This window comes from Hordeum vulgare, chromosome 3H (genome assembly GCF_904849725.1).
Source record: "Hordeum vulgare subsp. vulgare chromosome 3H, MorexV3_pseudomolecules_assembly, whole genome shotgun sequence".
Classification (NCBI taxonomy): Eukaryota; Viridiplantae; Streptophyta; class Magnoliopsida; order Poales; family Poaceae; genus Hordeum; species Hordeum vulgare.
Window position 1 is genome coordinate 88,155,647 of NC_058520.1, and position 25,605 is coordinate 88,181,251.

Consider the following 25,605-nt stretch of genomic DNA (forward strand, 5'->3'; position numbering starts at 1 on the left):
TCATGCTGTTTAAAGTTCATTATTTGATTTCTAAGGGAGATGATCTTAGCAAGAGAGAAATACTTGGCAATAAAAGCATCTTTATACTCATCCCATGTTCCAATACTATTACATGGAAAAGATGAAAACCAAGCCTTAACTTTATCTCTTAATGAAAAAGGAAATAATTTTAATTTCCCAATATCATTATCTGATACGTCTCCAACGTATCTATTATTTTTTCTTGTTCCATACTATGATATTATTATTCTTGGATGTTTTTATTATCATTTTATATCTTTTTATATAATTTATGGGGACTAACCTATTAACTTAGTGCCGACGAGTTCCTGTTTTTTGCCATGTTTTTGTTTCGCACGAAATCAATATCACATAAGATCAAATTATCCCAAAACTTTTTGAGGATTTTTTATTGAAGATAAGGATCACCTGGAACTTGGAGGCCAAGGAAGATCTTGCTGGAGGGCCCCACACAACATGAGGGCGCACCCCAACGCGGGGGGGGGGGGGGGGGCTGATGTTGTGTGGGCCCCTCCACGCTTCATTTGCCCTACCTCCTCCACTATAAATTCAGAAATATTCCAAAACCCTCAAGGGAGTCCACGAAATACTTTTTCTGCCGCCGCAAGCCTCTGTTCTCGTCAGATCCCATCTGGAGACCTTTTCTGGTACTCCACCGGAGGGGGAACTCATCACAGAGGGGCTCTACATAAACCTTGTTCCCTCTCCGATGATGCGTGAGTAGTTCACCACAGACCTACGGGTCCGTAGGTAGTAGCTAGATCTCTCTCTCTCTCTCTCTCTCTCTCTCTTTGTATCTCAATACAACGGTTTCCATGATCTTCATGGAGATTGTTAGAGCATATTTCTCTGTATGTGGTTTTGGTAATTGATGACAATCCCTATGGAATAATGGTTGCATTGATTTATATTCGAAGGATTTTTCCATAGGCACTTCTCGAAGTCCATCTGTTGGTTTCAAGGAGTTTATATGATGACCAAGGTGGTATTCAAAGTATTATCCAAAGATTTGTCATAAAGACACAAGGTTGATCAAGACTAAGCAAAGAGTAAATCAAGATGATCAACACACAAAGTGTACAAGATGTACCGTGAGGGATCAAGTGAGCCCATGGTATGGTAAGCATTGACCATAACGCTTTTGTGTACTAACACATTGTCTTCATGAGAGTTCTATGTGGGGTTAGGTGTGTTTCGATGGGTTTGCATCAAGAGGAAGATCTCATCAACCTATGAAGGATGACATCAAGTGGTGATCGTCATCAAGATTGCGGTGTGCAAGTTCAAGTGGAGCATCACGAAGATATCATGCTGGAAGCTTGCCGTCCATTGTGGTGGCAATGGACTTGTGAAGATGTGCTGAAGAGTGGCTCACCCATAGTGAGTATGGGGGGGGCAATCAACTGGTCTTCATCAAACCAACGCAATCAAGAAAGGTGGTCCATCTTGAGGAAGCCAAGATCATCGTCATCTAGCTCAAGAGGACTAGGTGCAAGGTATAGGTTTGCCCTTGATAGGTTTCTCCATTTTAGGATAGATTGTCGTACTGTCAAGGGGGTCTCTCAAGTGAGTAGCTTGATCGTATTGTTCGTGGAGAGCTCAAATCATTTGCATCCTTGCATCATATTTCTTGGTTCTCGTTTGGTGTTTCTCCTTGTGAGTTTTAGAGCTTATGGTCATCTTCATGATAAGCTCGACTTCATCGAAAACAAAGTCCATATGCATATTCTATGATGTTTTCTATGTTGGAAGTTTTTGTCGGTTCTTCATTCATAGAGGTCGCTGTTTAGATAGCTCTTGTCGTCCTGAATCTAACAAGCTTGAGTTTGCTCGATTCGGAGCTCGTATGCGAAAGTTATGGCAGTTTTAGTGGCCAGTGTTAGTACCGCACGTCCAACGGTAGTATTGCTCTAGGAGCGGTAGTGGTTTTTTTTACTACCGCTCTCTGGCGGTAGTAGTCTTTTTTACTACCGCTCTCTGGCAGTAGTACCGTCCGGAACTACCGTGTCGTCGGACTTTTACACAACCGCAACCTCAGCGGTGGTAGGCACAGAAGTAATTTTTTACTTCCACGGCAGTTGGATCTACCGTGCGGTAGTACCGTGATACGTCTCAAACGTATTGACTTTGCCAAACACTTTTGCTATTGTTTTGGCCTCATTCTTGCATGATTTGAACGAAACTAACCCGAACTAACGTTGTTTTGAGCAGAGCTGCCTGTATGGTTTTCTTGTGTGCAGGAAAATGAATTTTTAGGTGTCCCGGAAAATTCTAGTAAAAAATAGAGAAAATACACACACCAGGAGGAACCCTTGACCAAAAGATGGGCCAGAGGGGGGGTCACCAGGTGTCCAGGCGACCTGCTGGCGCGGCCTGCCCCTGGCCGCGCAAGGAGGCCACCTGGGTGGGGCCCACCCCTTCTAGTGCCCTACCTTGGCTCCTATTTTTACCCGAGACGGAGAAACTTGAGAACAGAAGTTGTTTTGCCAATTCTCAACGCGGAGCCGCCGCCACCCTCGGTTCTTCTCCGGGAGAGCTAATCTGGAGGCTGCCTTGACCTCCAGAGAGGGGAAATCGTCGCCATTGTCATCACCATCGCCACTCCATCACCCTTCCATGACTTCCCCTTTCATGTGTGAGTAATTCTCTACTGTAGGTGAAGGGGATCGTAGGGATTGGATGAGTTAGATCATGTAATAGATCGTCAGATTATTGGGGGCATGTTGCCTATCATTTACTATGGTGTTTATCATCTTTGCTACTACTTGTTACTCTTAATGCTTGTCACTTTGGGCCCGAGTGCCATGACTTCAGATCTTAATACCTTATGTTTCCATGAATATATTTGTGTTCTTGATCCTATCTATGAGTTGTATGCACCTATTATAGTCCGGAATCGACGATCCCAATGATGACAGCTTGGGTCACCAAAGGGGATAGACTATAATTTGAGGATTCTATGTAATCATTGATTGTTAATGCTTTGTTCCGGTGCTCTTTGACAGGAGCACCTTAATCTCCATAAGTTCCTTTTGTCCCCGTTGGCAGCGGGATGGTAGGACAAAATATGTTGTGCAAGTTCTTATTGCAAGCACACACGACTACCTTGGGATACATGCCTAATGTTTGATATTTGCCTAGATGATCATTAATTTTTTTTGTGCCTTGCCCCAAGTTAAATACATGATATCTCTCATCCATGACCAACCATCCATCTCCCTAGACTACAGTATTTTAATCATGTTGGTTACAAGTTGCTTTGCTTTTGCTGTTTTACTTTCGTTGCTTTGCCACTATTATTTCGTTGCCACCATCACTTCCATATCACCGTTGCTACTAATACTTCATTGCCAAGCAAGTATCTTTCAGGTGCGGTTGAATTGACAACTCAACTGTTAAAGCTTATAAATATTCTTTGGCTCCCAAGGTGTCGAATTAATAAATTGGGTTATCTAACCTGCGAAGACTATTGCGATCCCCTACACTTGTGGGTAATCAAGACTATTTTTTGGCGCCGTTGACGGGGAGCATAGCTTTATTTACAAGTCTACTTGGAGTTATTTTGCTTGCTGCAATTTATCCGCTATGGGTAAGAAAGGAGACTGCAAGGTTCCGATTTTACCATCCACTAGAAGAAAAGGTATTGTTATTAGCACTAGTGCTACGCTTGATTCACCTTCCGTTATGAGTAAGTTTGCTTCATTGATACGTCTCCAACGTATCTATAATTTTTGATGGTTTCATGCTATTATCTTGTCAAACTTTGGATGTTTTGTATGCCTTTTATATCTTCTTTGCGACTAACCTATTAACTCAGTGCCAAGTGCCAGTTCCTGTTTTTTCCGTGTTTTTGACCCTTTTCATAGGAGGATTTTAAACGGAGTCCAAACGGAATAAAACTTCCGAAAAGATTTTTCCGAAACAGAAGACGATCGGCAGACTTGAGAACCAAGGCAGAGGGTCACCAGGGACCCCACAAGCCCTCATGGCGCGGCCAGGGGGGGCGCCTCCCAGGCTTGTGGGCTCCCTGCGCGTCCTCTGCCCTAGCTCCTTCGCCTATATATTCCCTAAAATCCCAGAAAAAATCAGGAGAGCCACGAAAATACTTTTCCGCCGCCACAAGCTTCTGTCTCCGCAAGATCCCATCTGGGGCACGTTCTGGTGCCCTGACGGAGGGGGGATTCGGATACAGAGGGCTTCTTCATCAACACCATGACCTCTCCGCTGATGCGTGAGTAGTTCACCATAGACCTACGGGTCCATAGCTAGTATCTAGATGGCTTCTTCTCTCTCTTGGATCTTCAATACAGAGTTCTCCATGATCTTCATGGAGATCTATCCGATGTAATCTTCTTTTGCGGTGTGTTTGTCGAGATCCGATGAATTGTGGATTTATGATCAGATTATCTATGAATCTTATTTGAGTTTCTTATGATCTCTTATATGCATGATTTCATATCCTTGTAATTCTCTTCGAGTTGTGGGTTTTGTTTGGCCAACTTGATCTATGATTCTTGTAATGGGAGAAGTGCTTGGTTTTGGGTTCATACCGTGCGGTGACCTCACCAAGTGACAGAAGGGGTAGCGAGGCACGCATCATGTTGTTGCCATCAAGGGTAAAAAGATGGGGTTTTCATCATTGGTTTGAGTTTATCCCTCTACATCATGTCATCTTGCTTAAGGCGTTACTCTGTTCGTCATGAACTCAATACACTAGATGCATGCTGGATAGCGGTCGACGTGTGGAGTAATAGTAGTAGATGCAGAAAGTATTGGTCTACTTGTCTCGGACGTGATGCCTATATATATGATCATTGCGTTAGATATCGTCATGACTTTGCGCGGTTCTATCAATTGCTCGACAGTAATTTGTTCACCCACCGTAATATTTGCTATTTTGAGAGAAGCCTATAGTGAACACTATGGCCCCCGGGTCTACTTCACATCATATTTTCAGCCTTACACATTTACTTCGTTGCACTTTCCGCCTTCAGATCTCACTTTGCAACCAATCTTGAAGGGATTGATAACCCCTTTATAGCGTTGGGTGCAAGCTCTTTTGTGTTTGCGCAGGTACTCTGGACTTGACGCGATTCTCCTACTGGATTGATACCTTGGTTCTCAAACTGAGGGAAATACTTACTGCTCTTGTGCTGCATCACCCTTTCCTCTTCAAGGGAAAAACCAGCGCAAGCCAAGTCTCCGTCAACGTGCCAATTTCTGGCGCTGTTGTCTGTTGCCGTAGCAGAAGAATTTCTAGCGCCGTTGCCGGGGAGGATCAAGTCAAGAACTCATCCAAGTAAGTGTCGCAAACTCATCTCTTGCATTTACTCTTTTGCCTCTCGTTTTCCTCTCCCCCACTTCTTTAATACAAAAATTTACAAAAATATTTGCCTTTTTCATTCGCCCTTTTCTCTCGCTTGCTTTCTGTTCGCTTGTGTGCTTGCTTGCTTGCTGAAGTTACCATGACTGAAAACACCAAACTTTGTGACTTCTCGAATACTAATAATAATGATTTTATTAGTACTCCGATTGCTCCCCCCACTAGTGCGGAATCATACGAAATTAATGCTGCTTTGCTGAATCTTTTTATGAAAGAGCAATTGCATCCCATCTTAATACCTTCATTGAGCTTTGCGATATGCAAAAGAAGAAAGATGTGGATAATGATGTGATTAAATTGAAGTTTTTTCCGTTCTTGTTGCGAGATCGAGCAAAAACTTGGTTTTCGTCTTTGCCCAAAAATAATATTGATTCTTGGAAGAAGTGCAAAGATGCTTATATATCCAAGTATTTTCCACCGGCTAAGATTATCTCTCTCCGTAATGATATCATGAATTTTAAGCAACTTGATCATGAACATGTTGCACAATCTTGGGAGAGAATGAAATTGATGATTAGAAATTTTCCCGCTCATGGCTTGAGTCTTTGGATGATTATACAAATCTTTTATGCTGGCTTGAATTTCGCTTCTAGAAATATCTTGGACTCCGCCTCACGTGGAACGTTCATGGAAATCACGTTAGGAGAAGCTACAAAACTCCTAGACAATATCATGACGAACTACTCTTAGTGGCACACTGAAAGGTCACCTACTAGTAAAAAGGTACACGCTATAGAAGAAATTAACTCGTTAAGTTCTAAGATGGATGAGTTAATGAATTTGGTTGCTAGTAGAAGTGCTCCTTAAGATCCTAATGATATGCCCTTGTCTTCCTTGATTGATAGTAGCAATGCTAGCTTGGACGTTAATTTTGTTGGTAGGAATAATTTTGGCAACAACAATGCTTTTATAGGAAACTATGTTCCTAGGCCTTTTCCTAGTAACCCCTCTAATAACTTTGGAAACTCCTACAACAATACTCATGGAAATTACAATATATTACCCTCTGATCTAGAGAGTAATATCAAAGAGTTTATCAACTCGCAAAAGATTTTCAATGCGTCCATAGAGGAAAAACTACTCAAAATTGACGATTTGGCTAGGAGCGTTGATAGAATGTCTAGTGATATTGATGCTTTGAAAGTTAGATGTGCTCCTTCCAAGATCAATATGGATGAAACTTTGAAAGCTATGCGTGTTTCCATGAGTGATAGCAAAGAAAGAACCACCCAAATTCGTGCTAGACATGAATGGCTTAAAAAGGCGTGTTCTCGTGATAAGAACCACGAAGATCTTAAAGTGCTTGGTGTGACTCCCATTGAATCTTTGTTTTCTTGTGTAAAACCTAATGATGATGGGGCTGGATATGAATCCACTTTGGTTGAAAAACGCTCCAATGATTCGGAGTCCATCTATCTTGATGCTAAAAGCATTGAAAGTGGAGTAGAAGATATTAAAACCTTGAGTAGTAATGAAATTACTACTTTGGATTTCAAGGAATTCAATTATGATAGTTGCTCCTTGATTGAATGCATTTCCTTGATGCAATCCATGCTAAACTCTCCACACGCTTATAGCCAAAACAAGGCCTTTACCGATCATATCGTCGAAGCTATGGTAAAATCTCTTGAAGAGAAACTTGAATTGGAAGTTTCTATCGCTAGAAAGCTTCATGATGAGTGGGAACCTACTATCAAAATCAAAATCAAAAACTATGAATGCAATGCTTTGTGTGATTTGGGTGTTAGTGTTTCCGCGATTCCAAAGTCTTTATGTGATGTTCTGGGTTTTAATGAGATTGAGGAGTGTTCTCTTAATTTGCATCTTGCGGAATCTACTGTCAAGAAACCCATGGTAAGGATCAATGATGTTCTTATTATTGCAAATAGGAACTATGTACCCGTGGATTTTATTGTGTTTGACATTGATTGCAATCCTACATGCCTTATCATTCTTGGTAGACCTTTCGTAAGGACTATCGGTGCTATCATCGATATGAAGGAAGGGAATATTAGATTTCAATTTCCTTTAAAGAAGGGCATGGAGCACTTTCCTAGAAAGAAAATAAGATTGCCTTATGAATCCTTGATGAGGGCTACTTATGGTTTGAGCACCAAAGACGATGATACGTGATTCTATCGATTTCTGCCTAGCTAAGGGCGTTAAACAATAGCGCTTGTTGGGAGGCAACCCAATGAATTTATCTTTTTCTTTCTGTTTTGTTGCGTCCACACCATCATAATTCTGTTATGATACTGCCTTTTGTGTTTCTTTTTGTGTTTGAGCCAAGCAAAACCTTTATGACTAGTCTTGGTGATGGTTGTTTGATCCTGCTGGAAAAAGACAAAAACTTTTCGTTCACGAGATTATTTTTAATTTTCATTAAGAAAGATATTTTGAGTTGATTATTTTTGCTGCTAGTTGATATGCCTTATTCCCAGGCAGTCGTAATTTTTCAGAATTTTTGAGGTAGCAGAAGTATATAAAGTATACATATTACTATAGACTGGTCTGTTTTTGACGGATTCTGTTTTTGTTGAGTTGGTTGGTTGTTTTGATGAAACTATGGATAGTATCAAGGGGTACTAGCCATGGAAAAGTGAGAATACAGTAATCTAACACCAATATGAATAGAATTCAAGGTTGATACAGTACCTAAAGAGGTGGTAGTTTGTTTTCTTGTGCTAATGAAATCAGGAGTTTCTGTTTAAGTTTTGTGTTGTGAAGTTTTCAAGTTTTGGGTGATGTTCTCATGGACAAAGGGATAAAGAGTGGAAAAAGATCAAGCTTGGGGATGCCCAAGGCATCCCAAGCCAAATTCAAGGACACCGAAAAGCCTAAGCTTGGGGATGCCCCGGGAAGGCATCCCCTCTTTCGTCTTCAATCCATCGGTAACATTACTTGGAGCTATATTTTTATTCACCACATGATATGTGTTTTGCTTGGAACGTCTTGTATCGTAGGACTCTTTTCTTTTTGTTGTGTCACAATCATCCTTGCTGCACACCTTTTGAGAGAGACACGCACTCATCATGAATTTGCTAGAATGCTCATTGTGCTTAACTTATATCTTTTGAGCTAGATAATTTTGCTCTATGTGCTTCACTTAGATCTTTTAGAGCACGACGGTGTGTAACTTGGTAGTTGGCTTGTGCTACGAAAGTAGTCCCAAAGGTGATAGGTACCCAAAGAGTATACAAAAACCTCCATCTTCATGTGCATTGAGTAGAAAGAGAAGTTTGATTCCTCTCAATTAGTTTTGAGACGTAGATTTGGTAATATTAAGAGTTATGTTAGTAGGGTGTTGTGAATCTAGAAATACTTGTGTTGAAGCCAGTGATTCCCGTAACATGCACGTATGGTGAACCGCTATGTTAGGAAGTCGGCGCATAATTGATCTATTGATTGTCATCCTTTGTGTTGCGGTGGGGATCGCGCGATGGTTAACACCTACCAACCCTTCCCCTAGGAGTATGCGTTTAGCACTTTGTTTCGATTACTAATAAAAACTTTTGCAAGAAGTATGTGAGTTCTTCATGACTAATGTGAGTCCATGGTATAGATGCACCTTCACCTTCCACCATTGCTAGCCTCTCTAATACTGCGCAATTTTCGCCGGTGCACAAACCCACCATATGTCTTCCTCAAAACAGCCACCATACCTACCTACTATGGCATTTTCATAGCCATTCCGAGATATATTGCCATGCAACTCCCACCGTTCCGTCTCATGACTTGCGCCGTCACTCTCATACTGCCATTGCATGATCGTAAGATAGCTAGCGAGATGTTTCTACGTCATACGCCAAGCTAGATTGTTGCACATCCTGGTACACTACCGGAGGCATTTCATATAGAGTCATCATTGCTCTAAGTATTGAGTTGTGAGTAAATAAAAGTGTGATGATCATCATTATTAGAGCATTGTCCCATGTGAGGAAATAAAAAAAAGAGGCGAAATACGCCCACAAATAAAAATGAAAAGAGGCTAAAGAGCCCAAAAAAGAGAGAGAAAAAGAGAGAAGGGACAATGCTACTATCTTTTTCCACACCTGTGCTTCATAATAGCACCATGTTCTTCATGATTGAGAGCTTCTTGCTTTGTCACCACCATATACTAGTGGGAATCTTTATTATATAACTTGGCTTGTATATTCCAAGGATGGGCTTCCTCAAATTGCCCTAGGTCTTCGTGAGCAAGCAAGTTGGATGCACACCCACTAGTTCTTCTTTTTGAGCTTCCACATACTTATAGCTCTAGTGCATCCTTTGTATGGCAATCCCTACTCATTCACATTGATATCTATTAATGGGCATCTCCATAACCCTTTGATACGCCGAGTCAATGTGACCATCTCCTCCTTTTTTGTCTCACCACCACCACCACACTCTATTCCACCTATAGTGCTATATCCATGGCTCACGCTCATGTATTGCATGATAGTTGTAAAAGGTTTGAGAAAGTAAGAGTGCGAACACAATTACTTGGCCAATACCGCGATTGTGCATGATTTAAATTAGTTGTGTGGGGATGATGGAGCATAGCCAGACTATATGATTTTGCAGGGATAACTTTCTTTGGCCTTGTTATTTCGAAAGTTCATGATTACCTTGCTAGTTTGCTTGAAGTATTATTGTTTTCACGTCAATAGCAAACTATTGTTTTGAATCTTACGGATCTGAACATTCATGTCACATGAAAGAAGTTACAAAGGACAACTATGCTAGGTAGCATTCCACATCGAAAATTTAGTCTTTATCACTTCCCTACTCGAGGACGAGAAAGAGTTAAGCTAGGGGATGCTTGATACGTCTCCAACGTATCTATAATTTTGGATGGTTTCATGCTATTATCTTGTCAAACTTTGGATGTTTTGTATGCCTTTTATATCTTTTTTGGGACTAACCTATTAACTCAGTGCCAAGTGCCAGTTCCTGTTTTTTCCGTGTTTTTGACCCTTTTCAGAGGAGGATTTTAAACGGAGTCCAAACGGAATAAAACTTCCGAAAAGATTTTTTCCAAAACATAAGACGATCGAGAGACTTGAGAACCAAGGCACAGGGTCACCAGGGACCCCACAAGCCCTCATGGCGCGACCAGGGGGGCCCGCGCCTCCCAGGCTTGTGGGCTCCCTGGGCCTCCTCTCGCCTAGCTCCTTCGCCTATATATTCCCTAAAATCCCAGAAAAAATCAGGAGAGCCACGAAAATACTTTTCCGCCACCGCAAGCTTCTGTCTCCGCAAGATCCCATCTGGGGCACGTTCCGGTGCCCTGCCGGAAGGGGGATTTGGATACAGAGGGCTTCTTCATCAACACCATGACCTCTCTGATGATGCGTGAGTAGTTCACCATAGACCTATGGGTCCATAGCTAGTAGCTAGATGGCTTCTTCTCTCTCTTGGATCTTCAATACAAAGTTCTCCATGATCTTCATGGAGATCTATCCGATGTAATCTTCTTTTGCGGTGTGTTTGTCGAGATCCGATGAATTGTGGATTTATGATCAGATTATCTATGAATCTTATTTGAGTTTCTTCTGATCTCTTAAATGCATGATTTCATATCCTTGTAATTCTCTTCGAGTTGTGGGTTTTGTTTGGCCAACTTGATCTATGATTCTTGCAATGGGAGAAGTGCTTGGTTTTGGGTTCATACCGTGCGGTGACCTCACCCAATGACAGAAGGGGTAGCAAGGCACGCATCATGTTGTTGCCATCAAGGGTAAAAAGATGGGGTTTTCATCATTGGTTTGAGTTTATCCCTCTACATCATGTCATCTTGCTTAAGGCGTTACTCTGTTCGTCATGAACTCAATACACTAGATGCATGCTGGATAGCGGTCGACGTGTGGAGTAATAGTAGTAGATGCAGAAAGTATCAGTCTACTTGTCTCGGACGTGATGCCTGTATGTATGATCATTGCCTTAGTTATCGTCATGACTTTGCGCGGTTCTATCAATTGCTTGACAGTAATTTGTTCACCCACCGTAATATTTGCTATTTTGAGAGAAGCCTCTAGTGAACACTATGGCCCCCGGGTCTACTTCACATCATATTTTCAGCCTTACTCTTTTACTTCGTTGCACTTTCAGCCTTCAGATCTCACTTTGCAATCAATCTTGAAGGGATTGACAACCCCTTTATAGCGTTGGGTGCAAGCTCTTTTGTGTCCGCAGGTACTCTGGACTTGACACGATTCTCATACTGGATTGATACCTTGGTTCTCAAACTGAGGCAAATACTTACTCCTCCTGTGCTGCATCACCCTTTCCTCTTCAAGGGAAAAACCAGCGCAAGCCAAGTCTCCGTCAATGTGCTAATTTCTGGCGCTGTTGTCTCTTGCCGTAGCATTCACCACCACCACATGATGCTTCTACCGAGTCCGTCAGTATGTCTGATACTTTTGATGATGCTTCTACTACTCTTGATGAGACTGGTTTACTTGGTTATTTTATTGAGTCCCAGATTGCTAAGGCTGCGAAGCAGTCTGGAATTGAAATTCCTGTTACACACTACCCCATTGGTAGATCCTCTGGTTACCCAGACTTGAGCGGTCTCAAGGAAAGAATTCTTGATGATGATTATATTGAGCTTGATGATGATTTATGCAGGGAGCTTACAGAGTGTGCTGACTCTGACCCTGCTGCTCTTAAGAAGTTGCTTGAAAAGCATTCTATGAACAACAAATTTACTCCTGATCCTGAATTTACTTCATCTCCTATTTGCATTGAGGATGCTGATTTTGATTTCTCCGTCGATCTTTTACTTATATCCACAGTTGAAGCTGACCCCTTTTATGGCAGAGAAAATGACGACGCTATTGCACACCTTACCAAACTCACTGAGTTGGGTGGCTTATACACTACAGAGGACAATAAGAGAAATTATTATGTTACTAAGCTACTTCCTTTCTCTTTGAAGGGAGATGCTAAAGCATGGTATGTGATTGCAATCCCCGGCAACGGCGCCATAAATATGCTGATTGGCACTCTCTGGCAATTGCTAGACGAATTCTATTCTTGATTGCTCAACAATTAGAAATTGGCTTGCTATAACCCACCAGCGCGTGGGATCGAGGCATTGGCAGTTTCAGAAGCATCACGAGCATTGGCAGTAACTCTAGCAATATGAGCATCAAGGAATACCCCTAGTGGAACATCAGGCAAAGCAGTGTCTCTAGCAGTATCAAGCATAGCATCATCAGGCATAATAACATCTCTAGCAGTATCAGGCATAGCATCTCTAGCAGTATCAGGCAAAGCAGTATCAGGTATAACATCTCTAGCAGTATCAGGCAAAGCAGTATGAGGCATAACATCATAAGCATCATCAAGCACAGGTGACATATCAAGATTTCTAGCAGGAGGTGATGTCGCAAACTTACTCATAACTGAAGGTGAATCAAGTGCAGAGCTAGATGGCAGTTTCTTACCTCCCCTCGTAGTTGAGGGCAAGACTCTGGTTTTTGGATCCTTCAGATTCTTCATAGTGATCAGCAGATATAAATCCCAAATAACTCAGAGAATATAGCAATACCTCCCCGGCAACGGCGCCAGAAAAATGCCGATTGAAATCCCCGGCAACGGCGCTAGAAAAATGCTGATTGACACTCTCTGGCAATTGCTAGACGAATGCTATTCTCGATTGCTCAACAATTAGAAATTGTCTTGCAATAACCCACCAACGCGTGGGATCGAGGCAGTTTTCGAGGGTAGAGTATTCAACCCAAATTTGTTGATTCGCCAAGGAAGTGAGAGGATATTCTCAAGTATTAGCAGCTGAATGTGTCAGATTCAACCACACCTGAAAGATTAATATCTGCAAGCAAAGTATCAATAGCAAAGTAATATGATAACAACGGTGTCAGAAACGATGTGTTGACACGACAGACTATTTCTAATGGTCGTATCAATGGCGCCTGCCGTTGCCCGTTGACGGAAATTGTCTTTTCCCGTTAACGTCGAGCGAATCAGAATTGTAGCAGGTAGCAGCAGTGTAAAGAGTAGCAGCAGTGGCAAGGAACAGCAGTAGTGACAGCAGCAACAAGTAGCAACAGTAGCAAGTAACATCAGTAGCAAGTAACAACAGAGCAAGTAACATCAGTAGCAACAGTAGTAACAGCAGCAGGGCAAAACAAGTAACAACAGCAGTGGGACAAACTCGTAGGCAATGGGTCGGTGATTTGTTTGGATGATATTCATCATGCAACAATTATAACACGGAGAGATATGTGGCTAGCTCCCGTTCGTCAATATGATGTAGGCATGCATTCCGTGTGTCGTCATACGTGCTTAGGGAAAAGAACTTGCATGAGATCTATTGTCCATCCCTCCTGTGGCAGCGGGGTCCAAAAGGAAACTACGGGATATTAAGGTTCTCCTTTTAATAAAGAACCGGACCAACGCATTAGCACTTGGTGAACACATGAACTCCTCAAACTATGGTCATCACTGGGAGTGGTTCCAGTTATTGTCACTCCGGGGTTGCCGGGTCATAACACATAGTAGGTAACTACAACTTGCGAGATCGGATCTAAAACACACATATATTGGCGACAACATAATAATTTCAGATCTGAAATCATGGCACTCGGGCCCTAGTGACAAGCATTAAGCATGGCAAAGTAGTAGCAACATCAATCTCAGAACATAGTGGATACTAGGGATCAATCCCCGTCAAAACTAACTCGATTACATGATAGATCTCATCCTACTCATCACCGCCCAGCGAGCCTATGAATAGATTACTCACGAACGATGAAGAGCTTCATGGAATTGGAGAGGGAAGAAGGTTGATGATGACGATGGCGACGATTTCCCCTCTCCGGAGCCCAAAACGGACTCCAGATCTGCCCTCGAGATGAAGAACAGGATGTGGCGGCGCCTCCGTATCGCAAACGCGACGAAATATTCTCTCTTGATTTTTTCAGGGACGAAAGTGAATTTATAGAGCTGAGATTGGGTGCGACAGAGCCACGTGGGCCCCACAAGCTTGCTAGCCGCCACCAGGGGGTGGCGGCTACAGGGCTTGTGGCCCACTGGCCCATCCCCTCCGGTGGATCTTTGCGCAGGTATTTTTCATATTTTCCAGAAATATTCTCCGTAAATTTTCAGGACGTTCTGAGAACTTTCATTTCTGCACAAAAACAACACCAAGGCAATTCTGCTGAAAACAGAGTCAGTCCAGGTTAGTTCCATTCAAATCATGCAAATTAGAGTCCAAAACAAGGGCAAAAGAGTTTGGAAAAGTAGATACGATGGAGACATATCAGTATGATGCACTACCATGTGGTTCCATTAAGAATCCTCAATATTTAGCTCAATCTTTTGTTGCTAAATATTTTTGTGCTCATAGGCAACATGCTGCTTTACAAAGAATATATATCTTTAAACAGATGCAGGATGAGCACCTCCCTAAAGCTTGAGGGAGGTATTGCACTTTACTCAAGGCTAGACCAGGACATGGAATCGCTAAGAATGAATTGCTTGATATATTTTATGTTGGTCTAACCGATGAATCTAGAACCTATCTGGATAGTTTTGCTAGTTGTGTTTTCAGGGAAAGAACATCGAACGATGCTGAAGAACTAATGTGCAAGATAGCTAAGAATCATGATGATTGGTCCGTTCCTGAACCACCTCCACCACCAAAGAAGAGGGGTATGCTTTTCTTGAGCCCCGAAGTTATGCAAGAAGCCAAGAAGTCTATTAAAGAGAGAGGTATTAAAGCTGAAGATGTGAAGAATCTACCTCGTATTGAGAAATTATGTGAGCCTACCACTCACCCACCTATGTGTTGGGGAACGTCGCATGGGAAACAAAAAATTTCCTACGCGCACGAAGACCTATCATGGTGATGTCCATCTACGAGAGGGGATGAGTGATCTACGTACCCTTGTAGACCGTACAGCAGAAGCGTTAGTGAACGCGGTTGATGTAGTGGAACGTCCTCAAGTCCCTCGATCCGCCCCGCGAACCGTCCTGCGATCAGTCCCACGATCTAGTGCCGAATAGACGGCACCTCCGCGTTCAGCACACGTACAGCTCGACGATGATCTCGTCCTTCTTGATCCAGCAAGAGAGGCAGAGAGGTAGAAGAGTTCTCTGGCAGCGTGACGGCGCTCCGGAGGTTGGTGATGATCTTGTCTCAGCAGGGCTCCACCCGAGCTCCGCAGAAACGCGATCTAGAGGAAAAACCGTGGAGGTATGTGGTCGGGCTGCCGTGGAAAAATCGTCTCAAATCAGCCCTAAAACCTCCGTATATATAGGTGGGAGAGGGGGGGGCCTTGCCTTGGGGCTCAAGGAGCCCCAAGGGGGTCGGCCGAGCCAAGGGGGAAGGTCTCCCCCTCCCAAACCGAGTCCTACTTGGTTTGGAAGGTGGAGTCCTTCTTCCCTTTCCCACCTCCTCCTTTTTTTCTCTTTGATTATTCTTCCAATGTGCATAGGGTCCTTTTGGGATGTCCCACCAGCCCACTAAGGGCTGGTGCGCCACCCTCAAGGCCTATGGGCTTCCCCGGGGTGGGTTCCCCCCCGGTGAACTCCCGGAACCCATTCGTCATTCCCAGTACATTCCCGGTAACTCCGAAAACTTTCCGGTAATCAAATGAGGTCATCCTATATATCAATCTTCGTTTCTGGACCATTCCGTAAACTCTTGTGACGTCCGAGATCTCATCCGGGACTCCGAACAACATTCAGTAACCAACCATATAACTCAAATACGCATAAAACAACGTCGAACCTTAAGTGTGCAGACCCTGCGGGTTCGAGAACTATGTAGACATGACCCGAGAGACTCCTCGGTCAATATCCAATAGCGGGACCTGGATGCCCATATTGGATCCTACATATTCTACGAAGATCTTATCGTTTGAACCTCAGTGCCAAGGATTCATATAATCCCGTATGTCATTCCCTTTGTCCTTCGGTATGTTACTTGCCCGAGATTCGATCGTCAGTATCCGCATACCTATTTCAATCTCGTTTACCGGCAAGTCTCTTTACTCGTTCCGTAATACAAGATCCCGCAACTTACACTAAGTCACATTGCTTGCAAGGCTTGTGTGTGATGTTGTATTACCAAGTGGGCCCCAAGATACCTCTCCGTCACACGGAGTGACAAATCCCAGTCTTGATCCATACTAACTCAACGAACACCTTCAGAGATACCTGTAGAGCATCTTTATAGTCACCCAGTTACGTTGCGACGTTTGATACACACAAAGTATTCCTCCGGTGTTAGTGAGTTATATGATCTCATGGTCATAGGAACAAATACTTGATACACAGAAAACAGTAGCAACAAAATGACACGATCAACATGCTACGTCTATTAGTTTGGGTCTAGTCCATCACGTGATTCTCCTAATGACGTGATCCAGTTATCAAGCAACAACACCTTGTTCATAATCAGAAGACACTGACTATCTTTGATCAACTGGCTAGCCAACTAGAGGCTTGCTAGGGACAGAGTTTTGTCTATGTATCCACACATGTAAATGAGTCTTCATTCAATACAATTATAGCATGGATAATAAACGATTATCTTGATACAGGAATTATAATAATAACTATATTTATTATTGCCTCTAGGGCATATTTCCATCAGTCTCCCACTTGCACTAGAGTCAATAATCCAGCCCTCACATCATCATGCGAATTACATTGTAATAAATCTAACACCCATACAGTTCTGGTGTTGATCATGCTTTGGCCGTGGAAGAGGTTTAGTCAGCGGGTCTGCTACATTCAGATCTGTGTGCACTTTGCATATATTTACGTCCTCTCCTTCGACGTAGTCGTGGATGAGGTTGAAGCGTCGTTTGATGTGTCTGGACTTCTTGTGAAACCGTGGTTCCTTTGCTAAGGCAATGGCACCCGTGTTGTCACATAACAAGGTTATTGGATTCAGTGTGCTTGGAACCACTCCAAGATCCGTCATGAACTGCTTCATCCAGACACCCTCCTTAGCCGCCTCCGAGGCAGCCATGTACTCCGCTTCACATGTAGAATCTGCTACGACGCTTTGCTTGGAACTGCACCAGCTTACCGCACCCCCATTAAGAATAAATACGTATCCGGTTTGCGACTTAGAGTCGTCCGGATCTGTGTCAAAGCTTGCGTCGACGTAACCTTTTACGGCGTGCTCTTCGTCACCTCCATACACGAGAAACATCTCCTTAGTCCTTTTCAGGTGCTTCAGGATATTCTTGACCGCTGTCCAGTGATCCACTCCTGGATTACTCTGGAACCTACCTGCCATACTTATGGCCAGGCTAACGTCCGGTCTAGTGCACAACATTGCATACATGATAGAACCTATGGCTAAAGCATAGGGGACGGAGCGCATATGCTCTCTATCCTCATCAGTTGCTGGGCACTGAGTCTTACTCAATCTCATACCTTGTAAAACTGGCAAGAACCCCTTCTTGGACTGTTCCATTTTGAACCTTTTCAAAACTTTATCAAGGTATGTGCTTTGTGAAAGTCCTATCAGGCGTTTTGATCTATCCCTACAGATCTTAATGCCTAGAATGTAAGCAGCTTCTCCTAGGTCCTTCATAGAGAAACTTTTATTCAAGTAATCCTTTATGCTCTCCAAAAACTCTACGTTGTTTCCAATCAACAATATGTCATCCACATATAATATTAGAAACGCCACAGAGCTCCCACTCACTTTCTTGTAAATACAAGATTCTCCAACCACTTGTATAAACCCAAATGCTTTGATCACCTCATCAAAGTGTTTGTTCCAACTCCGAGATGCTTGCACCAGTCCATAAATGGATCGCTGGAGCTTGCACACCTTGTTAGCATTCTTAGGATCGACAAAACCTTCGGGTTGCATCATATACAATTCTTCCTTAAGGAAACCGTTAAGGAACGCCGTTTTGACATCCATCTGCCAGATTTCATAATAAAAAAATGCAGCTATTGCTAACATGATTCTGACGGACTTAAGCATCGCTACGGGTGAGAATGTCTCATCGTAGTCAACTCCTTGAACTTGTGAAAAACCCTTTGCCACAAGTCGAGCTTTATAAACGGTCACATTGCCGTCAGCGTCCGTCATCCTCTTAAAGATCCATTTGTTCTGAATGGCCTTGCGGCCCTCAGGCAGTACCTCCAAAGTCCACACTTTGTTCTCATACATGGATCCTATCTCGGACTTCATGGCTTCTAGCTATTTGTTGGAATCTGGGCCCACCATTGCTTCTTCATAATTTGCAGGTTCATTGTTGTCCAACAACATGATTGATAAGACGGGATTACCGTACCACTCTGGAGCAGCACGTGGTCTCGTCGACCTGCGTGGTTCGACAGAAACTTGAACCGGAGTTTCATGATCATCATCATTAACTTCCTCCTCAACCGGCGTCGCAACGACATAGGTTTCCCCTTGCCCTGCGCCACCATCCAGAGGGATGAGAGGTTCGACAACCTCGTCAAGTTCTATCTTCCTCCCACTCAATTCTCTCGAGAGAAACTCCTTCTCGAGAAAAGCTCCGTTTTTAGCAACAAACACTTTGCCCTCGGATTTGAGATAGAAGGTGTACCCAACTGTCTCTTTTGGGTAACCTATGAAGACGCACTTTTCCGCTTTGGGTTCCAGCTTTTCAGGCTGAAGCTTTTTGACATAAGCATCACATCCCCAAACTTTAAGAAACGACAACTTTGGCTTTTTGCCATACCACAGTTCGTATGGTGTCGTCCCAACGGATTTTGATGGTACCCTATTTAAAGTGAATGCAGCTGTTTCTAATGCATAACCCCAAAACGATAACGGCAAATCGGTAAGAGACATCATAGATCGCACCATCTCTAATAAAGTATGATTACGACGTTCGGACACACGTTTACGCTGTGGTGTTCCAGGCGGTGTCAACTGTGAAACAATTCCACATTGTCTTAAGTGAGCACCAAACTCGAAACTCAGATATTCACCCCCACGATCAGACCGTAGGAACTTGATCTTCTTGTTACGATGATTTTCAACTTCACTCTGAAATTGCTTGAACTTTTCAAATGTTTCAGACTTGTGCTTCATTAAGTAAACATAACCATATCTACTCAAATTGTCAGTGAAGGTGAGAAAATAACGATATCCGCCGCGTGCCTCTACGCTCATCGGACCAGACACATCGGTATGTATGATTTCCAACAAGTCACTTGCACGCTCCATTGTTCCGGAGAATGGAGTTTTAGTCATCTTGCCCATGAGGCATGGTTCGCACGTGTCAAGTGAATCAAAGTCAAGTGACTCCAAAAGTCCATCGGCATGGAGTTTCTTCATGCACTTTACACCAATATGACCTAAGCGGCAGTGCCACAAAAATATGGCGCTATCATTGTTAACTCTAACTCTTTTGGTCTCAATGTTATGTATGTGTGTATCGCTATCAAGATTCAATATGAACAATCCTCTCACATTGGGTGCATGACCATAAAAGATGTTACTCATAGAAATAGAACAACCATTATTCTCTGACTTAAAAGAGTAACCGTCTCGCAATAAACAATATCCAGATATAATGTTCATGCTCAACGCAGGCACTAAATAACAATGATTCAAGTTCATAACTAATCCTGATGGTAACTGAAGTGAAACTGTGCCGACGGCGATAGCATCAACCTTGGAACCATTTCCTACGCGTATCGTCACTTCATCTTTCGCCAGCCTTCGTCTATTCCGCAGTTCCTGTTTCGAGTTGCAAATATGAGCAACAGAACCGGTATCGAATACCCATGCACTACTACGAGAGCCAGTTAAGTACACATCAATAACATGTATATCAAATATACCTGATTTTTCTTTGGCCGCCTTCTTATCTGCCAGATACTTGGGGCAATTGCGCTTCCAGTGACCCATACCCTTGCAATAGTAACACTCTATTTCAGGCTTAGGTCCAGCTTTGGGTTTCTTCGTCGGATTGGCAACAGGCTTGCCTCTCTTCTTTGAATTGCCCTTCTTGCCTTTGCCGTTTCTCTTGAAACTAGTGGTCTTATTCACCATCAACACTTGATGCTCTTTACGGAGTTCAGACTCTGCGACTTTCAGCATCGCAAACAACTCGCCGGTTGACTTGTTCATCCCTTGCATGTTGTAGTTCAACACAAAGCCTTTATAGCTTGGCGGCAGTGATTGAAGGATTCTATCAGTGATAGCCTCATGTGGGAGTTCAATCCCCAGCTCAGCTAGACGGTTTGAGTACCCAGACATTTTGAGCACATGTTCACTGACAGACGAGTTCTCCTCCATCTTGCAAGCATAGAATTTATCGGAGGTCTCATACCTCTCGATCCGGGCGTTCTTCTGAAAGATAAACTTCAACTCCTGGAACATCTCAAATGCTCCATGACGCTCAAAGCGACGTTGAAGTCCCGGTTCTAAGCCATACAAGACTGCACATTGAACTACTGAGTACTCCTCCTTACGTGCTAACCAAGCGTTCTTAACATCCTGATCAGCCGTAGCGGGTGGTTCATCTCCTAGCACAGCATTAAGGACATAATCCTTCTTCCCAGCTTGTAAGATTAGCTTAAGATTACGAGCCCAGTCTACAAAGTTGCTTCCATCATCTTTCAACTTAGCTTTCTCTAGGAACGTATTAAAATTCAGGGTGACTGTCGCGTGAGCCATGATCTACAACACAAATATATTCAAAGTGGACTTAGACTATGTTCAAGATAATTAGAGTTTAACTTAATCAAATTATTTGCTAAACACCCACTCAAAAAGTACATCTCTCTAGTCATTTGAGTGGTTGATGATCCACTTACACTAGCTCAAGTCCGATCATCACGTGAGTTGAGTATAGTTTCAGTGGTGAGCATCCCTATGCTAATCATATCATCTATATGATTCATGATCGACCTTTCGGTCTCATGTGTTCCGAGGCCATGTCTGCACATGCTAGGCTCGTCAAGCTTAACCCGAGTGTTCCGCGTGTGCAACTGTTTTGCACCCGTTGTATGTGAACGTTGAGTCTATCACACCCGATCATCACGTGGTGTCTCGAAACAACGAACTGTAGCAACGGTGCACAGTCGGGGAGAACACAATTTCGTCTTGAAATTTTAGTGAGAGATCACCTCATAATGCTACCGTCATTCTAAGCAAAATAAGGTGCAAAAAATGATTAACATCACATGCAATTCATAAGTGACATGATATGGCCATCATCACGTGCTCCTTGATCTCCATCACCAAAGCACCGGCACGATCTTCTTGTCACCGGCGCCACACCATGATCTCCATCAACGTGTCGCCATCGGGGTTGTCGTGCTACTCATGCTATTACTACTAAAGCTACATCCTAGCAAAATAGTAAACGCATCTGCAAGCACAAGTGTTAGTATAAAGACAACCCTATGGCTCCTGCCGGTTGCCGTACCATCGACGTGCAAGTCGATATTATCTATTACAACATGATCATCTCATACATCCAATATATCACATCACATCGTTGGCCATATCACATCACAAGCATACCCTGCAAAAACAAGTTAGACGTCCTCTAATTTTGTTGTTGCATGTTTTACGTGGTGACCATGGGTATCTAGTAGGATCGCATCTTACTTACGCGAACACCAGAACGGAGATATATGAGTTGCTATTTAACCTCATCCAAGGACCTCCTCGGTCAAATCCGATTCAACTAAAGTTGGAGAAACTTGACACTTGCCAGTCATCTTTGAGCAACAGGGTTACTCATAGTGATGAAACCAGTCTCTCGTAAGCATAAGAGTAATGTCGGTCCAAGCCGCTTCAATCCAACAACACCGCAGAATCAAGAAAAGACTAAGGAGGGCAGCAAAATGCACATCACCGCCCACAAAAACTTTTATGTTCTACTCGAGAAGACATCTACGCATGAACCTAGCTTTGATACCACTGTTGGGGAACGTCGCATGGGAAACAAAAAATTTCCTACGCGCACGAAGACCTATCATGGTGATGTCCATCCACGAGAGGGGATGAGTGATCTACGTACCCTTGTAGACCGTACAGCAGAAGCGTTAGTGAACGCGGTTGATGTAGTGGAACGTCCTCACGTCCCTCGATCCGCCCCGCGAACCGTCCCGCGATCAGTTCCACGATCTAGTGCCGAACGGACGGCACCTCCACGTTCAGCACACGTACAGCTTGACGATGATCTCGGCCTTCTTGATCCAGCAAGAGAGACGGAGAGGTAGAAGAGTTCTCCGGCAGCGTGACGGCGCTCCGGAGGTTGGTGATGATCTTGTCTCAGCAGGGCTCCGCCCGAGCTCCATAGAAACGCGATCTAGAGGAAAAACCGTGGAGGTATGTGTTGGGGAACGTCGCATGGGAAACAAAAATTTTCCTACGCGCACGAAGACCTATCATGGTGATGTCCATCTACGAGAGGGGATGTGTGATCTAAGTACCCTTGTAGACCGTACAGCAGAAGCGTTAGTGAACGCGGTTGATGTAGTGGAACGTCCTCACGTCCCTCGATCCGCCCCGCGAACTATCCCGCGATCAGTCCCACGATCTAGTGCCGAACGGATGGCACCTCCGCGTTCAGCACACGTACAGCTCGACAATGATCTCGGCCTTCTTGATCCAGCAAGAGAGACGGAGAGGTAGAAGAGTTCTCCGGCAGCGTGACAGCGCTCCGAAGGTTGGTGATGACTCGTCTCAGCAGGGCTCCGCCCGAGCTCCGCAGAAACGCGATCTAGAGGTAAAACCATGGAGATATGTGGTCGGGCTGCCGTGGCAAAGTTATCTCAACTCAGCCCTAAAACCCCACTATATATAGGAGGGAGGGAGGGGAGGAGGCAGCCTAAAAACCTAAAGGTTTGGCCGAAATTGGAGGTGGAGGAGTCCTACTTCAATCCTACTTGGAGTAGGATTCCACCTTCCCACTTGGAAACTCTTTCCACCTTGTGTTTTTTCCTTCTCAAACCTTATGGGCCTTAGTGGGAACTTATTCCAGCCCACTAGGGGCTGGTTTATCTCTTCCCATAGCCCATGAGACCCCTTGGGGCGTGACACCCCTCCTGATGGTCCCCGGCACCCCTCCCGGCACTCCCAGTACACTACCGATGAGCCCGAAACTTTTTCGGTAATGCACGAAAACCTTCCGGTAACCAAATGAGGTCATCCTATATATCAATCTTCGTTTCCGGACCATTCCGGAAACCCTCGTGACGTCCGTGATCTCATTCGGGACTCCGAACAACATTCGGTAACCAACCATATAACTCAAATACGCATAAAACAACGTCGAACCTTAAGTGTGCAGACCCTGCGGGTTCGAGAACTATGTAGACATGACCCGAGAGACTCCTCGGTCAATATCCAATAGCGGGACCTGGATGCCCATATTGGATCCTACATATTCTACGAAGATCTTATCGTTTGAACCTCAGTGCCAAGGATTCAGATAATCCCGTATGTCATTCCCTTTGTCCTTCGGTATGTTACTTGCCCGAGATTCGATCGTCAGTATCCGTATACCTATTTCAATCTCGTTTACCGGCAAGTCTCTTTACTCGTTCCGTAATACAAGATCCCGCAACTTACACTAAGTCACATTGCTTGCAAGGCTTGTGTGTGATGTTGTATTACCGAGTGGGCCCCGAGATACCTCTCCGTCACACGGAGTGACAAATCCCAGTCTCGATCCATACTAACTCAACGAACACCTTCGGAGATACCTGTAGAGCATCTTTATAGTCACCCAGTTACGTTGCGACGTTTGATACACACAAAGCATTCCTCCGGTGTCCGTGAGTTATATGATCTCATGGTCATAGGAACAAATACTTGACACGCAGAAAAACAGTAGCAACAAAATGACACGATCAACATGCTACGTCTATTAGTTTGGGTCTAGTCCATCACATGATTCTCCTAATGATGTGATCCCGTTATCAAGTGACAACACTTGCCTATGGCCAGGAAACCTTGACCATCTTTGATCAACGAGCTAGTCAACTAGAGGCTTACTAGGGACAGTGTTTTGTCTATGTATCCACACAAGTATTGTGTTTCCAATCAATACAATTATAGAATGGATAATAAACGATTATCATGAAGTAAGAAATATAATAATAACTAATTTATTATTGCCTCTAGGGCATATTTCCAACAGTCTCCCACTTGCACTAGAGTCAATAATCTAGTTCACATCACCATGTGACACCAACGAATCTAACACCCATATAGTTATGGGGTCTGATCACGTCTTGCTCGTGAGAGAGGTTTTAGTCAACGGTTCTGAAACTTTCAGATCCGTGTGTTCTTTACAAATCTTTATGTCATCTCATAGATGCTGCTACTACGTGCTATTCGGAAATGCTCCAAATATCTACTCTACTATACGAATCCGTTTCACTACTCGTAGTTATTCGGATTAGTGTCAAAGCTTGCATCGACGTAACCCTTTACGACGAACTCTTTAACCACCTCCATAATCGAGAAAAAATTCCTTAGTCCATTAGTTACTAAGGATAAATTTTGACCGCTGCTAGTGATTCAATCATGGATCACTCTCTGTACCTCTCAACAGACTTTGAGTCAAGGCACATATCAGGTGCGGTACACAGCATGGCATACTTTAGAGTCTACGGCTAAGGCATAGAAGACGACCTTTGTCTATTCTCTTTATTCTGCCGGGGTCGGGTTTTGAGTCTTACTCAAATTCACACCTCACAACGCAACCAAGAACTCCTTCTTTGCTGATCTATTTTTTAACTCCTTCAAAAACTTGTCAACGCATGCATCTTGGTGAAACTTCTATTAAGCGCTTTTGATCTATCTCCATAGATCTTTGATGCCCAACGTTCAAGTAGCGCAATCCAGGTATTCCTTTGAAAACTCCTTTCAAACAACCCTGTATGCTTTACAGAAATTCTACATTACTTCTGATCCACAATATGTCAACCACATATACTTATCAGAAATTCTATAGTGCTCCCACTCACTTCTTTGGAAATACAAGTTTCTCATAAACCTTGTACAAACCCAAAATCTTTGATCATCTCATCAAAGTGTATATTCCAACTCCGAGATGCTTGCACCAGTCCATTGAAGGATCGCTGGAGCTTGCATACTTGTTAGTATCTTTAGGATTGACAAAACCTCCTGGTTGTATCACATACAATGTTTGCTCAAGGAAACCGTCGAGGAAACAATGTTTTGACATCCTATGTGCAATATTTCATAAATAATG